The 17,100-nt window shown below is 51.2% G+C and overlaps 1 pseudogene; it reads left to right on the plus strand.

Moving 5' to 3' along the window:
• The first annotated feature begins 4,016 nt into the window (after window positions 1-4,016).
• LOC101686619 lies at window positions 4,017-5,062 on the plus strand (annotated as a pseudogene).
• The last annotated feature ends 12,038 nt before the right edge of the window (window positions 5,063-17,100 follow it).

A 17,100-nucleotide genomic window follows, 5' to 3' on the forward strand; every position in this document is an offset into this window, starting at 1 on the left:
AGCAATATATGTGATACACATTTTATATGAAAACAACCCACGCAGTGGAGAAGGACATAAAGCAAGAAGTAAAAATCCTACTGCTCCCCACAATCTTAAACTTACTCCCCCTGAAGTACCCATTGTTAAAACTTTCCATGCATCTTTCCAGGTATTTTTAAATACAATATGAATATTTAAATATGAATATAATTCATATTCGCTTGTTTTCTTTCTTAATAGAAATGAATTAACACTATGTACCGTGTTCTTCAACTGCCTTTTGTTTCTGGTTATTGTAGTTCCTTGGACATTTTTCCATGGCAGTACTGATAAATCTACCATATTCTTTTTAACAGCTGTGTGGGATTCTACTTTATTTAGTAGTTTCCCATGGAGGGGCAGTTAGGTGGTTTCCAGCTGCTTTGCTATTCTAAACAAGCCTGCACTGAACATCCCTGACATTTAATTTTGTTCACTTGTGGAACTAGTGTATATCTGGAAATATCTAGAAGAGCAGTTTCTGGATAAAAGAGTATTGAAAAGTTGACATCTTGAAAGATACTGCCAAGTCCCCTTGGAGAAAAATGATCCAATTAAACAGCAATCAATAATGCATAAGAATTCCTGTCTCCCCACATCCTGAAGATTGTGTCTTTTCATACCACTGTCAGCCTTTTATTTATCTTCTTCTGTGAACTGTATGCTCTTGTCTTTCCCCTAGCATTTTATGGGTTTATTTTTACATTTGCATCTTTGATCCATCTGGAATTAATTTTAGATGCACAATGAGATAGACATTCTTTTCATTTGACAATTACTGTTTTCCCTACTCTGTCAATAGTTGGAGTTAAGTACCAAGATAAAGGGAAAAGCGGATTTCTCTCCACTCCTAACAGGCCACCGCTACCTGATTTTGCACTGCTCCCCCCTCCCCACCTAGAACTAGCCCACCCTGAGGTTCTGGGTTAAGGAAAGGAACACTGCCTCCACCCACCCTATCTTTATAGTGGATGGGCTGAACTCAGAAGCTCTGCAAACAACCAGTCAGTCATTCAGCAAACAGGCAGTCAACCCAACTTCATTTTTCACCCCAAGAATAAACGTATTGTACGTGTCTGAAGAGTGGGTACACCTGGGTGTTTGGTGGCCAAAGGAGTAGCTGTGGCAGACTGCAGACAGCTCACCCAAACCCATTCTCCCCCTTCTATTATAACAGAGCTGATGCCGGACATGTGGCTGTTAGCTAGGAACAGTGTCTCCCAGCTGTCTCCCAGACAACTACACTCTCAGCAGAGGAATGGGAACGAAGTTGGCAGGTGTGCCTCTGGGTATAATGGCTTTAAAATAACACAAATTTGAGTATCTGGGTGGCTCAGTCAGTTAAGCGGCTGATGTTGGCTCAGGTCATGATCTCAGGGTCCTGGGATCGAGCTCCACAGCGGGCTCCCTGCCCAGCGGGGGGGTCTTCTTCTCCCTCTCCTCCATGCTCCTGCTCTCTCACTATCTCTGTCTGTCTGTCTCCCTCTCTCTCCAGTAAATAAATAAAATCTTAAAAAATACATATGATGCAAATTCCTCAATCCTCTTTCCTGTTAAGAGGTAGGGGGCTCTATGACCCCTCCACTCAAACCTGGGCAGTCTTCAACTATAATGTGACTTCTAAGGCTAGGGCATAGAGGTTTCTATCTTGTTCTCCAAGAACTGTTGCTCTTAGAGCCCTGAGCCTCCGTAAAGCAATCTAACTCCCCTGAGTCTCAGAACTGGAGAAGTTTCCTGATAGAGGCCTGGCTGTGCCTAGCCTTTTCGTCAAGCACCGGGTAAGTGAAGATGCCTCCAGCTCGTTCAACCCCCGACCATTGGAGTCCCCCTCAGTCATCTGAGTCTTAGCTGAGGCCTCAGCCTGTAGATCAGTGAGACAAGACCCCTGCCGGTGTTCTGTCCAAACTCCCCAGCATTCCTCACAGACCTCAGAATCTGTGAGGATAATGAAATGGTTGATGTCTTATGGTACTAAACGTCAGCGTGCTTTGTTAGGCAGTAAGAGATCCCTGGAACCAAACTTGGACCTAGAAAACTCCCCCACCCCTTCCTGCTGACTCCAACCCAGGGGTGGTGATGACCTAGACTCTGCTATGCAGATGATAGCACTTAGGGATGACAGAGCCACAGCCTGGAAGGAACCCAGGTCCCTAAAGGACCACATGGGCCACTGCTGCCGGCTGATAAGAAACACTCACCTCAATGGTTATGTGAGAAAGGAATGAAGATCTATAGTCCTTCGCCAGATAGACAAGACAATGATAGAGCAGAGAGCAAGGCAGACATGGTCCCTTCCCCTGGGGAACTTCTGTCTTTGACTGGGGAGGAGGCTGGAGGGAGGGATCACAAGGGCAGATCAAGCCTCCAAGAGGATCCGGTTGGTTATTTAATTGGAGGTGAAATAAGTACCAGGCAGAGATATACAGGAAGTTGTAAAACCAACTCACAGGGCTCTGACCCAGTGTGGGTGGACATGGAAGGTAGCTCCGAGGAAGTGATGCTTGACCAGAAGGATAAAACTTAAGTAGGATGGTAGAGAAGGAGGAGGGGAAGGCTGTTCTGGTAGCAGAAGTGGGTAGAGCATGTGCAGAGGTTCCTAGTCAGGGCGAGAATGAGTTTGAGAAACTGGAAGAAAAAAAAAAAGAAAAGTCAGTGTGAGCTTTGTGGGTCAAGTAGGGATTTCAGATATGATTTCTAAGAAATGAGAATTCACAGGGTAATTCCAGCAGAAGACTCAGCCTGCGGAAGCTGTGTGGGGAAGAGACCGGGGGCAGGGAGCAGCCAGGGAGCCGAGGGAGACCCTGCCTGTGATGAGGGCTGTGGAGATGATCAGGGTGATCAAGTTGGAGAGACATTTGGGAGATGGTCAATAGGACTTGGGGGGCAAGGGAAGTCACTGAGAGCGGGGACTCGGGGAAGAAAGAGCAGCGAGACAATGTCTGGTCTGTGGCTAAATAAACTGTAATGTCAGAGCCAGAGGAAAGCTAGGCATGACCTAGTACAAAGGCAGCTCAGAGCAAGAGAATGGGGGTCAGGTTTGTAAGTGGGGGCCGTTGAGCCAGTCACCTTGCTCAGGACCACTGAAGCATAAGGACAAGGGCTGTGTTCAGTCATTCATTCAAAACACATGGTGAGTGGGCAAGAACTGTGCAATAAACGAGATGCAAGCAACAAGTATGTGGTGTATTAGTGACAGGGCTAAGGAGAACCAACAGAGTGGCGAAGGGGAGGAAGAGTGGGGTTAAATCTTTAGCTAGGATATTCGAGGTCTGCACCCATGAGCAGGGTGGATTCGGGTTCTGTGGAATCTGAAGGGGGACCCTCCTTCAGACAAAGTATTAGAGTATCTTATTTTTGCAAATGGCACAAAGATATGTAACCATCTGAACCAATTTCTGGGGCCTTGCACGGGGTGGGTGGGGGGCGTGAGTGAGGGGGCCTAGAGCCGAGTTCCAGGAGTTTCTCAGTAAATCCACCTCAGCTCACGAGTAATAGGGCTGGAGGAGGGGAGGAGTGTGACTGTGGGTGTCACAAACAGAACCTGCTTTTGTGACTTACAGCCAGTCATTCAATTACTCTGAACCCTGATTTCCTGATCTGTAAATGGGGAAAACAATATCATGTCCTTATAAGGGCATATCATCAGTAAAGAGCCTGACTCACAGTAATACAGGGTAGCCAGGATTTTGATTTTTATACCTACTCCTCACCGATGGAGAACAGTGATCTTACCTTGGAGAGGGACCAGAAAGAACCAGAATTAGGAGGGGATCGTGAGCCCTGGTGGCAGAGAGGCCCCACGCTCCCTGGGCGTTTTAGGCTCAGTGACTCTGGGATGCCCACAGTGTGGGACCCTTCTCGGCGGCGGCCCTCATGCACCACACTGTGCCACACAGCCCATGGCGATCACACGTCCAGTGAAGACCCAGGTGCCCCTGTGCACCTAGGTGTGTGAACGGGGTGAGCAGAGAGTAGGGGCAGGGCACACAGCCAACATGCACTGCCTTCCTTACACAGCTACCACAACCAGCCTCAGAGTCTTCTCCCTCTCGTGCCCAGTGGCAACTCTTCTGTACAAACTGATTGCCCTGGTCACAGAAGAGGCAATGGTCCCAAACAATAAAATCATGGTGGAAGGTGTTGGATAAGTTGGTATGGCACGTGCCTTCGGCATTCTGGGAAACTCTCTGGCTGACAAATGTGTTCGTGTGGTTGTTTTAGAAGATAAACCCCAAAAAGAAATGAGGCATCTCAGGCACAGGAGCTCACTTCTTCAGACGCCAAAAACCAGCAGATAAAGATGACTCTGTGACCGCCAATTCAAAGATTGTGATGGAAAATGCAGGAGTCCGCCAGCAAAAGGGAGAGAGTCATCTCAGTCTGGAGCTGAGGAATGTTAATGTCTTCAAATTCATTATTCTCCACATCATCAAGTCCAGTCCCAACTGCATCATAATTATATTTCCCAGCCCAGCAGATTCTTACATGTTATCTGGAAACGAACTGGATTACCTGAGCACCCCATGGTGGGAAGTGAGTGTAATCTGGAATTTGCTAGATTTTGCCATCTTATGGCTAAAAAACTTGGCATTCATCCCAGTGGTTGCCGAGTTTGGGGAGATCCTAGTGTCTCGAGTGAGGCTCTATGGAGTGCAGAGAGGATGGCAGGTGTTTCTCTCTAGGAACCAAATTAGAACAGAAAGGGACAGTGATAGTGAAAATTGCAAGGAAGTGCCTAAGTGTGTAAGATAGTGCCTGTGGAGCCATCAAGCCCGAAGGATATACCTGCTGGGCTATTGGGTAAGTGTGGCTGATCTCACTGATCCCGTGTTGAAAATCTGTCCAGGATTCATCCCATGTCAGTGGTGGTGAAAGGAATATATGGCATTGAGAACAGAGTCTTCCTGAGCTTTCCATGTCTGCTGAGTGCTCAGGGGTTAACCAGCATTATCAACCAGAAGCAGAAGGCTGACCAAGTTGTTCAACTCAAGAAAAGTGCAGATCCCTGTGGGACATCCAGGAGGACCTAAGAGATCTGTGACCTCTGCATTCTAGGCTATCGAAATTTCAAACTCCAAAGTGACTAACCGTGAATCTCTAGTTTTTATCTACGTACATGGATTATAGTTTGCTTTTTATCATCTTAGATATGTGAATTGGGGCTCACAGAAGCAAAGCCCATGCTTGGTTCAATGCTTGCAGTATGAGCCCCTGAACAAACAAAACTATTGGGGTGGGGAGAAAGAAAAGAAAGAAAGAGGGGGAGCTGGGGGCTCAGGCAGGTCCAGATTCCAATTCTGCTGTTGCCTCTGCCAGCCTGCATGTGTGGCCAGACCCTTCACTGCCTCAGGTGTCACATGGAAGACAAGACAGTCTTAATGGCACCGTGCAAGCCAGATATAAACACGTGGATTCAGATCCACGTTCCAGGACCTGTACCCAAGAGGGGACGGACTGCGACAGCCTCGGGTACCTGGTGACTGAAAGCTCCCCCAGGCCCCGGGTGTGTGGCTGATACAGCAAATGTTCTCAGGCCTGTAACAAAGCAAGCTCAGCCCATGGTGGGTGCTGGTGACGTCCGAGGACTTAAAACAATTAAACCCATAATCAGAGGGTGCTCGGCCTCAGCTGCTGTGGGTTTGTTTGCCCAAGAGTCACAATCATCTTGGGAGTGTGCACCAGCCGTTAGCCCTCAAAGTTCTGTTGCTAAGAGATTATGAACCAAATGATGTTTCCAGAAAATAACCACTGCAGGATGTTCTAGGAGCGAACCATAATAACAGCCCCAATAGGACGGATATGCTGTTATTGATAAATCCCTCTGAAGAGCCGAGGAAAGGGGTGGGGGGTTGGCCTGTCCGCGCACATCCTACGTAAATGTCGGGTTTGCCAAGGTTTTAAATATAACAAAATATAGTTATCCGTGAACACTGGAAGGGATAGAGTCTAAAGTCCTCATGCTTCCCCAAGTTCTTTCATCAACCAAGACGTATCTATTGGAGGCGCGTTGTCTGCCATGTATGTTTACAACAATCTCGGCCACATTTAGTACAGGATGGTCCCTAAGTCCAACACAGTTGTAACCACCCCTGGGCAACACAGCGCCTGTGTGTGACAGCTGACGAAGTGATTTCATAGAGCTACTTGTGGCCGCCTCCACTTTTGCTCTGTTGCTGGGGTAACGGAAACCAGTCGACTAACAGAAGCCCAGGTTAAAGCAGGACAGTTTCCATCCCAGGAAGTCTGCAAACAGGGCACTTGCGAGAAACGGATTATCATCTGGCACCTAGAACCATTCTGCCCGTGCTGTCTTCCTGGGAAGATGCAGCCGTTCTGCCCTGGGTCCTCATGGAAGACTCCCGGGTCATGCCCAGGGGTCTCTATCAGGCATGTGAATTAGTACGAAGTAGCACGATACCCACCTGACCCCCCAACTCGGGCCACCCCGTGCCTCCTCTCCTCCCAACCCCCCACCAGCCCCTTCTGCTTTCTCTCTAACCAGGCCCCTGGCCACAGTGGCCTCCTGGTCTACATTTTTCCTCGCTGGGGCAGGTAACAGAAGGCAAGCTGTTGTGTTCTTCCCTCTTATTTAACAGTTGAAGGAGCCAAGGTTCAGAAAGCCAAAGTGAGGTGTCAAGGTCAGGCAGCTAGTAAGTCAGAAGGCAAACCCGTGTCTTCTAGCCCTGAATCCCAGGATCATCACTGCTCCGCAGACCTCCAGTCTCCCTATGATGGAAACTGCCAGGGGCTACAGTGGCTCCCAGAAGGGGGTCAGTGTTTCCATGTGCCAATTTCAGGGACCCTCGGTCACTGTAGGGCGCTCAGGGAAGGGGTGCAGGGCCACAGGCACTTTGCCTTCCTCCTTCCTCCAAGGGTCAGAAGAAGGGGTCATGAATAAATCGTGTCATTAAGATCCCGAACTCAAGCTTCTTCTGCCATCACACTGTGGGTGACCTCTGGAAGGTACCCGATCTTCTGCTATGCTGTTTCCTTTCTAAAAATTAGGATGAGTACCTCCCTCCTTTATGGGGTTGTTAGGAGGAATGCACGAGATTAGATAGTTAAATGTGGTCGGCAGGGTGTGTGGGAAACCTTCGACAGCAGCCATGGTCACAGCTCACGGTATCATCATTCTCCCCACCGCCAGCCCCGACTCTTGCCCAGGACCTGGGGTGCAGGTGGGCAGGCGGCTGGTGCCAGCTGGAGCGCAATTGTAGTCCGCAGTGGTGACCGACCAGGGTCCGGTGACAAAGGGACACACTTCCCAAGGTTCCTGGTGAGAAATCCTTTATTTTTCAGAAGGTGGGCTCAAGGAATGGAGAAGCAGCTTTGTGGGTTTCTGCGCCTGTCTAAACACATGTGCTTCCAGTTGGCTTCCTCCAGCTGGAATTCCCCAGTGCCCAACCCAGCAACCTCCACTGCCCAGTGGCCCCCCGCCCTGAAGCCTTGCGGGGGCTTCTGCCCTTGGCCAGAGGCCCTCCTCCGGCCTCAACAGCAGGCTGCTTTCTCCCCTGGGAGTGGGAAAGAGCAAGCCAGGGCGGGGTGCCTCCCTCATCTGTCTGAACGTTGCTCCTCTGAGAGTCTTAAAACCCCAGCCCAGAGAAGGATGGTTAGGGAGGGCTGGCAACCGGACAGACGAAGGCTGAGGCGGAGGGTCATGAATTCAGCCTTGCCGCTTGGCACCCGCCCCCAGTGCCGTGGCTGCGTTATCCTGTGGGTCAGGACGCCGTTTCTGCCGAGTCATCTTTCTTCCCCATAGGGATTCTGGCCCAGAGCCACATTCCTGGTGGGGTCTGAGTGCCACAGAGGACGGAAACTTCCTTTCTCACCAGACCCTAGCTCTCCAGCCCAGCACACAGTCCGGTCTCTCAGCAGCCTCTGCCGGCAGCAAACGGTCTCCTCTAGGCCTGTGCGGCTCCTTCCCACAGAGCCACGCCCTCCCTAGACCCTGACTCTTGGTGAGCTAAGAACATTCCACGGGGAGGGAAGGATGCTAGTGTACCGAAGGAGGAGAGACTGCGTCGAAAGGGAGGGGGTCAGAGGGGCATAGAGGAACTGCTTAAAACTTCCCAACCACCCACCTGGAGAGGACCCTCCTGCGGGTGGGTGTTCAGCAGCCCCATTGAGAAGGAGCTGGGTACTTTCCAATAGGCCTGGGCAGGCGCCAGATCTCAAGCTAGAGAGGAGACAAGGCAGTCTAAGAAGCTTCATCCCTAGGCCCATACTGCCCCCCACCAAGCACCTCCAGCATCTCTTTGTGGTGCAAAATGTTAGCATCCCCAGACCTTCCACAAAGCTCATGCTTCAGGAACCTAGTGTCAGGCACTATATGAGGCCCTGGCCCCCGGCAGAGTGAACAAGGCAGATGTGGCCAGTCCCAGGGTCTCTCCCATTCTTTCCAGGCCCACCAATCTTGCTTCCAATCATGCTATCATCCCAGACCGCTTGGGGCCCAGGTCTAGCTGTGTGAACTTGAGCAAGTCATTTTACCTCTCTGGACTTATTTTATCTATAAAATGACGGTAAACTAATACTTACTTCATAGGGGTGTTAAGAGAGGTAAATGAGTTAATATGAGTTAATATATATGTACATATATGTTAATATATGTACAACATTTAGAACAGTTCTTAGCACAGACTTCAGTGTGTGTACGTGTGTGTGCGCGCGCGTGCATGCGCATACCATGTCTTTGCTCCCACTACACTTCACCTGGAATGCTTTTCTCATTTTTGGCAAGGATCTGTGGGTTTAGCTGTGGCAGAGTTTTCAGAAGGGAGGACTGATGGTGGGCAGACCAAGGGTCAGACCACAGCCCTGCTGGGGCCGCTAACTTGCCAAGCACTTGCTGCTGAGGAAAAGGGGCTCAGGGAGCTAAGACACCTGCCAGAGTTTGCAACCCCAGTCCATGTTGGGCTAAGGGTGGAGCTCGGGTGTTCTGATGCTAGGCAGCCCTGTCCTTTCCCCTCCTCACCGTGCTGGTCCCCAGGAAACGTCAGACACCCCAAGGTAATCGCCAGAATCTCAGAGCTCCCCCAGGCTCAGCACCCAGGAGATGGGCCCTTCCAGGCCCTTCAGAAGTTCTGGAGTCCACAGGAGTTGTCTCTCCGGGCCAGGCAGGGCCAAGGGAGGCCTCAGGACAGGGGGCACTGGCCCAGCAGGAAGAGCTCAGCCCAGGAAACTCTGAGCAATGCCAGCAGACCACAGAGCCCCCAAGCTTCCTGCCCTCTCCACACAGGCCGCCCTGTCAACGTCAACGGGTTTGTGAAACCCTGCCGGGCGGGCAGCAGGAACTCAAGGGGCCCCAGGGTTCACTGGCTGTGGTAACCCTGTTCCTTTGCAGCCCAGGAGAAGGTGGCTTCCTAAAGACTACCCTCCATGCTGCAATGTGATCCAGCTGCTGTGGGGGACAGGCACCTGATGGTGCCCCCAACTCCATCTCAGTTCCTGGCCCTCCACACCTCAGGGCTCCTCCTCATAGGCTCCCTTCCCAGATACGGGGAACCCCTGGATGCAGCTGTAGGGTGGGATCTGTGGCTGGAGAACTTTGGACTGGGTTAGAAGCCTTGTTCATAGTTTCACCGGCTGTGCAACTTTGGGCAAGCTGTTTAGCTTCTCTGTGCCATAGTTCCTAAACGTGTAAAATGGTGATTGGAAAAAAAAAAAAAAAAAACCTGCCTTCTTGTAAGGATTGAATAGAACGGTGTACATGGACATTTTGGTACAATACCTGATGTTCAGTAAACCCTCAATAAATAGAAGCTCTTGTTTCACTAAACACTATGAGTGACAACAGAAATCAGAGTGCAAACGCTATTACACTTATTTGATTTTGCAGTTTTATTTTCATCTTAAAAAAAAAAGGATTTATTATGTATTTTGAGAGAGAGAGAGAGAGAATAAGCAGGAGAGGGGGAGGAACAGAGGGAGAGGGAGAAGCTGCCTCCCAGCAGAGCAGGGAGCCTGACATGGGGCTCGATCCAAGGATCCTGGGATCATGACCTGAGCTGAAGGCAGACGCTTAACCGACTGAGCCACCCAGGCGCCCCCGATTTTGCAGTTTTAATTAAAGCCATCCAGACCCAGGGCTCCTGTATGGCTCCTGGGTGGCTTGGTCTGTTAAGCATTTGAATTCTGCTCAGCTTGTGACCTCAGGGTCCTGGTATCCAGCCCCATGTCGGGCTCCGCACTCAGCACAGAGTCTGCTTGGCCTTCTCCTTCTGCCCCTTTCCCCCACCCCTCTCTCTCAAATCAATAAATAAAATCTTAAAAAATAAAAAAATAAAACCATCTAGACCCAACCTACTACACTTGAAGGAAGCATATACCTTCTTCTGGATGCTTCCTTTCCTTTCAAATTGCTCAGGAATCTAAGCCCTACATGCTTCAAAAGATGGAGGTGGGAGGTCCAATTTCACCCCCTGGCCAGGAGAACTGGAGCTCTGACCAGTCCCACTGCCATGGTTCCTGCTGACCATTGTTCCCAGGTGGTCAGAAGGAGGAGGCTAGTCCTCCTCCCCCAGCCCCTGGAGCCCCGCAAGGCCACATGGATCTTCCGGAGAAAGGACTCCAAGTATGGCCATGAAGGCCCTCACTCCTATTCCCAGGGCACTACCCATACCGGTGGCTTGTTGGTGCCTGTACATGTACATGGCCATTGCCAGGGCTGAGTCCACAGGGCTTTGGGGTGCCACCCCCTTACAGACTGGGTAGGTATTTAATCCCTTTTCCTTCCCCAGGATCCACACTGGGGTTGGGGCTACTTTTCCCGTTCAGACCCCCAAACACAAACAGTCTCTATTCCTGTGTGTCTGAAAGTGCCCAGAAAACTGCGCGCCTTGGCCACTCCAGGCTGTGCCTGGTTAGCCTCCAGGCTGATTCACCTGCCCAGGGACCACCAAGGTAACCCTCATACCGAACAGAGAGAAAGCCATCTCCATTGGGGCAGGCTGCCATATTGTTTCTTCTCGGTAACTAGACACAGGGAGAACAAAATCTGAGGCCAAGGCAAGGTTAGAGCCCTTTACTCTTTATGCTCCAGGAACAGGAGTCGTGAGCTCCTGGACGTGGGAGCAAGGGGGTCACATTTCTGTATCTCCCAGCACCTGGCTCCAGACTCTGAGCTCTCCCCAATGTGTCCACAGGGCTCAGCGAGTGTCAACTGACCAACTCGCTGAGAGCAAAAATCCCATCTGAAGGGTGGAGGATGGAGCAGAGATGCTGGACTGGGGAGAAGAGTGGAAACCAAGCTCCTGGTAAGCAGGGAAGTGGAAGGGTCTGCAGGAGAGGTGGAGTAGCATCCTGCAAACAGAGGAAAGAGGATGCATTTCTAGGGGCATTCTGGGTGGTGTTAGAGTTGTGCCTCCCTCACCCCAGGGAGGCATCTCTGGGAGAACCCTGGAGATTTGTGGACTCCCTCAGGTGCACACCCAGAAGGGGCTCCAGCTCTCTCTGTGCCCCTCTCAGTGCCCGGTGCTACGAGGCAAGCTTCCAGATTCCTCTGGGGGCTTGCACAGCCACTGACCTGGGCTCCCTTGGGAGCAGGAGGCACAGGGAGAGCCTGAAGAAGACAGAAACCATAGCCTGCACCCCCTGAAGAATACCAGTGAGGTTGTGGCCTCTGAAGCCCCATAACCTGATTTCAAACCCTAGCTCACACCTACCAGCCATGTGCCAAGGCACCCTTTCTGAGCCTCAGGCATGTGCCCTGCAAAAGCACAGACCCCATGGAACTATTCGGTGGCAGGAGAGAGACCACTCGGCCCAGGGCCTTGCGCATGGTACTCAACCGTGGCCTCACGTGCCCTCATGCTGGTACAGGTGTCCAAGTAATCAGGGAGGGTGACACAGACCTCTTCCAGCCTTGTGCCTGTCCATGAACTGACATGGCATCTCAGGCTCGATTGGAGGAGGCTGGGCCATGGCCACGGAGCCCGGGAGGTTTCTCACCGTGGCAGGGAAATTGCTGGGTTGGGGGTGCGGACAGCCACAGTGACCGTCTCTCTGCAGGACGGATGTGGCTTTGCTGACAGAGAGTCTGCGGCCTGGACATACCAGCGGTGCAGGTCTGAGGTCAGCAGTGGGGAGCCGGGCCCACCACGGCCTCGCCATCCCCGGAGGGCCCAGCATCTGCTTCCAATCAGCTGCCCCTCAGCCTGGGGAGGGGGCAGGGTGGGACGGGTGCTGAGGACTCCTCCCCGGGCCCAGCTCTCACCGCACAGGATGGACCCCAAGGGTGAAGAAGACAGGGAGACCTTCCAGGGCCCTGGGTCACATAGGAAAGGTCTAGAAATCGAGGGTGATTGTTGTTAGTTCAATCCTCTGCTCGCACCCCTTTGCAAGACTACGCCCAAGGGAGCCCAGTGAGTACCCCCAGGCTCCCCTGCCTCATGCCTCTGGCTTGTTCCCCACTCCCACGCTGGGCCTAGAGACCCCTGCCCTGCTCTCTGCCCAGCTGACCCTTCATCCTTCCTCTTAAATCCTGTTTCCTCAGGAAAACCTCCCTGGCCCCATGTTTGGGCCCCATTAGACGATCTTGTTGGTGTGATTCACTTTGCACTTACATATTTACCTATGTAAGTATAAATTATGTCTGTCTCCCTCGGGACCATATCCCTAAAATCCAGCCCAGAGCCTGGCACAGAGCATGTGTTCGACAGAGATTTGTGGAGTGAATGACTGAATCGTGCCTCCTCATTCGCCTAGCAGTTTCTGAGTGTGATCATCATACTTTTTTAATCCCTGCAGGATAATCAGTGCTTGTGCCCATTTTACAGGCCCAGAGTCAAGGTCAGAAGTGGGTTATGGACCCTGGCTCACAGCCCTGTGCTCATCCTTTATCTGGGAGGATAGTGTGTACACGGGGAGAGTGGGATTTGCAGCCCAATACCCCGGGTTCCTGCAGATAGCTCTACCATGGTGGGCAGGGAACTCATCTCTCTGAGCCTCATTCTCCTCATCTGTACAATGGTACAATAACAGGGCTGATTTTAATGGGCTGTGGCCAGGCTTCCATGAGCACATGAAGGTCGAGCATCTAGCATAAGAATGGGGTCTCCTTGCCTCACCGGACCACCTCTCAGACATGAAGTGGCTTTTTTAAGTGCATTAAGTGAACAGGCCTTACTCCCCAGTACCTGGCAGTGCCCTGAGGACAAGATGGGATCTGGTGTGGCCGGCACAGGCCCGGAGTGGTTGTCAGCTATATGCGTGAGTATGTGAGGGCTCGTCTGAGGCCAGAGTCAAAGCTCTGCCAACCTCCTGCTGAGGAGCAGACTAGGGAAGTGGGAGGAGGGCCCTCTCCCTCCCAGATCCAGGGGCTGGAGGATGAGTGCAGGCCCGAGTGATGGAGCAAATGGGAGCGTTCGGAGAACCTGTGAGTTCCAAAGGAGGGAGCAACAAGCTCCAGAGGGGTGGAGGCAGGGATAACCAGAGGGAAGGCAAAATCTAGAAAAGAGACTGTGACAAAGGCCCTGCAGAGGGCAGGTTTGGCCTGGGACCTTGCAGTGGAGCCCTGGGGCCTAGAGGGACAAGAAAGGGTGCCTGGGAGGGAACAGAATGAGCCTAGACCTTGGCCCATGGGTGGGCACAATGAGGCTAAAGGAAGCAGAGGCCCAGAACATAGACATAAGCATGCAACTTTGAACCCTGGAGCTCAGTGTGCCTATTGTACTCTCCCCTTGGACATCTGGGTATTCCTTTCGGTATTCCAGAACAATGTCTCCCACAGAGCACGCACCCAATAAACATTTGTTAAGTAAATGAATGAAGAAGAAGGAGATTGTTCCATTAGCTTCTTCAGTGCTCTCCTTGCCTCCCTGGACTCTGCCCTTCTTGCAGCCATCTCCAAAATGCGCCTGGGACCCCATCACTCCCCGTGGGACCCTGCGGGTGGAGGTGGGGGAAGCATACCAGTGGCCTCTGAGCCAAATCTGGATCACTGACCTTCTCTATCCTGCCCACACCATGTGTTTTTGTTTTCTTATGTGTTAAATTTGAAATCGTCGGTAACATCTAAAAATAACAGTGCCCACAGAAAAATCTGGGTTTCTAGCTTTCCTGAAGAGTCCATGGGGTGACTTATCAACAGGGTCTGCCCGCCCCAGAAGACAGCGACCGGAGACACCCAGAGAAAGCCTGCCCTCCCTCCTGCCCTCTCCCTGCTCCAGCCTCTTCCACCCTCCCTTCCCATCCTGGTCCCCGCGGATAGCAGAGACACAGGCGGAAGTCCAGACTCCTCTGCCAGGCCTTGGTGATGGGACCCTCCCTCACGATGAGCATCTCCATCTACCCATCCTCACTGTCCTTGTCCCCAAGGTTCTGGCCACACCACACTGCCTCTGATTCTCCTGCTGCCCATGCTGCTTCATATATCTAAGTGCTGGCATAGCCAGGACCTCAGCCACGGGCCTGCCCCACTGTGGAGACTGTGCTGATGCCCACTTGATCTCCACTTTAGGCAGACGTGGAGCCTCCAGCTACCCCATCCTGTCGGGAGCCAGTACAGGAGGCCTACTCTAAGAGCTGTAAGGGACTGAATATGATTGGCTGTTCATTTAGGTCCACTCTCGCAGGAGGTGCATGAGCACTGCATTTTGATTGGTTAACGCTGCCTGTATAAAAACGCATGCGCCGAGGGTAGAGGGGAGAAAGAAAAAAGCGATTAAAGAAGAAGGTTCGCCGCTACGTGAGTCTCCGAGTCGTTCTTGCGGGCCGAGAGCGACAAGTGGTGCCGAAACCCGGGAATCTCATCGTGAGAGATGCATGGAGTCGGCGACGATCAGGTAAAGAGTGCACCTATTTCTGTCTAGTGACAGGGAAAGTTCCTCAAGTCGAGGACGAGCGTAGAAAGCTTTCCGGGATGGGAAACGAGATGGCTGCAAAGTTCCTAGGATAAGGACGAGAGTAAAGCTTTCCGGTATGGGAAACGAGATGGCCACATATAAAATGCTGGGGCCGCTTTCTGATATCCTTACTCCTTTAAAAAATAAAACAGCTCATTTGTTTTTGAGAGAAGTGGGACAAACGGCTCCCTGGTTTTTGGAAAGGAGCAGAGGAGGGAAATGGCCCAAAAGCCAAAAGGTGAGCAAGATGCAAAAGGAGCTTGCAAAAAAGGAGGAAAAGCTAAAGAAGGCTATGGCGCAGCTCAAAATGCAGGGGAAAGTTATGGCGCAGCTGAAATTAAAAGCGGAAGAAGGAGCTATGGCGCAGTTACAAACAGAGACTGAAGTGGTAGATAACTTAGATCCTATGCCCACACGCCCAGCCCCAACAGCGCCACCTTACGAGGGGCCTCCTCCGTATAAACCTTGCTGCACCAAGGCCTGCTATTGTGCGAGCTACACCGCACGAGTGGCTGCCATAGTAGCCTCTCAGGAGTTTGGGTGGGAACAGGATTCTCATTCAGTCCTAAAATCCTCACTTACTCTAACTCCACCATTTTTGGCTATAATTATACCTACCAAGACCCGGCGCAAGGCGCATCAGCTCACCTTCTAGATAGGTGGCTGCTCTGCAACGCTGCACAGGCATGTACAGGCTTGGAAAGCCTTCACTTTATTAATGGGTCTACATGGCGTAACTGTACGTACAACTATCACGTAGGCTCTCGATTTGAAACAAATGTTACTTGCAATTGCACCTCAGCTAAGCACATAAGTTACTCACCAATGCCCGTCTGTGTTAGAGCTCCCTTTCTCTTCATAGTTTTTAATGCTTCTACTATTAACAAGTCATCTAGTCTCTCTTGTGAGTCCCAGAATTGTCTGCTATCAGAATGTTGGAACGCCGTGGTGGGAGACTCGGCAGTAATAGCCAAGATACCGACATACATCCCTATGCCGGTGCAAGTGAACTCCGATAACTTGCCTGTGTTGCTACGGCATAAAAGAGATTTTGGGATAACAGCAGCCATTATTGCAGCTATCGCAGCATCCGCCGCCGCTGCTACTGCTGCCGTGGTAGCGTTGACAACCTCGGTACAGACAGCCACCACGTTCAACAATGTCACAGGAATGGTCGCTGAAGCATTGGCTATGCAAGAACAAATTAACGGACATTTGCATGCTGGGATCCTTATTGTAAATCAAAGGGTTGATTTTGTACAGGAACAACTTGATATCCTAGAGTCAATTGTGTCAATAGGATGCATACATAATATGGCTGGACTTTGTATCACCCCTATAGCTCATAACAACTTATCCTTAGCAGCTAACCTCTCTAGACAATTGGGAAATATGCTTAATGGTACCTGGAACCGTCAATTTCAAAATTTAACTAGGCAATTACGAGCTCAAATTATATCCATAAATTCTACCAAAGTAACTATTGCACCTGTTAGTGAGTGGAAAAAATGTTACAACAATCTGTTTCGTTCCTCAAATAGTGGGCCGGACTTGGTGCCATGGCTGTTCTCTTAATCACAGCTAACGTAATAATGTTACATTGGGTGTGTGGCCGTGTCCGTCGCAATCAACGACAATAACACCTCATGGTTCAAGCCATGATGGCTCTTGAGGCTGGTACCTCCCCCCAGATATGGCTAAGCATGCTAGATCGGTAGTCAAAGACGGGTAAGACTGATCCCACACCATAGCAACCTAAGACAGGGGCTCTTCGACCAGGGAGAGTACCCAATGACGGGTAAGCATGTGTGCTGAGGATTGGCAACCTAAGACAGGCACGATCTCAGCCATTATAAATAAATAAAAAAGGGGGAGATGTCGGGAGCCAGTACAGGAGGCCTACTCTAAGAGCTGTAAGGGACTGAATATGATTGGCTGTTCATTTAGGTCCACTCTCGCAGGAGGTGCATGAGCACTGCATTTTGATTGGTTAACGCTGCCTGTATAAAAACGCATGCGCCGAGGGTAGAGGGGAGAAAGAAAAAAGCAATTAAAGAAGAAGGTTCGCCGCTACGTGAGTCTCCGAGTCGTTCTTGCGGGCCGAGAGCAACACCATCCCACGCAGAGCAAACAGCCCTTTTGTGCCACCACAGCCTGGGGACTTACACCACACAGCCTGGGAATCCCATCATAGCCTGGGGACTCACACTGCTACCCATAACTTTGGCACTGTTCA

Source organism: Mustela putorius, unplaced genomic scaffold (assembly GCF_011764305.1).
Source record: "Mustela putorius furo isolate JIRA1106 unplaced genomic scaffold, ASM1176430v1.1 tig00000585_pilon_pilon_pilon, whole genome shotgun sequence".
NCBI classification, from domain to species: domain Eukaryota; kingdom Metazoa; phylum Chordata; class Mammalia; order Carnivora; family Mustelidae; genus Mustela; species Mustela putorius.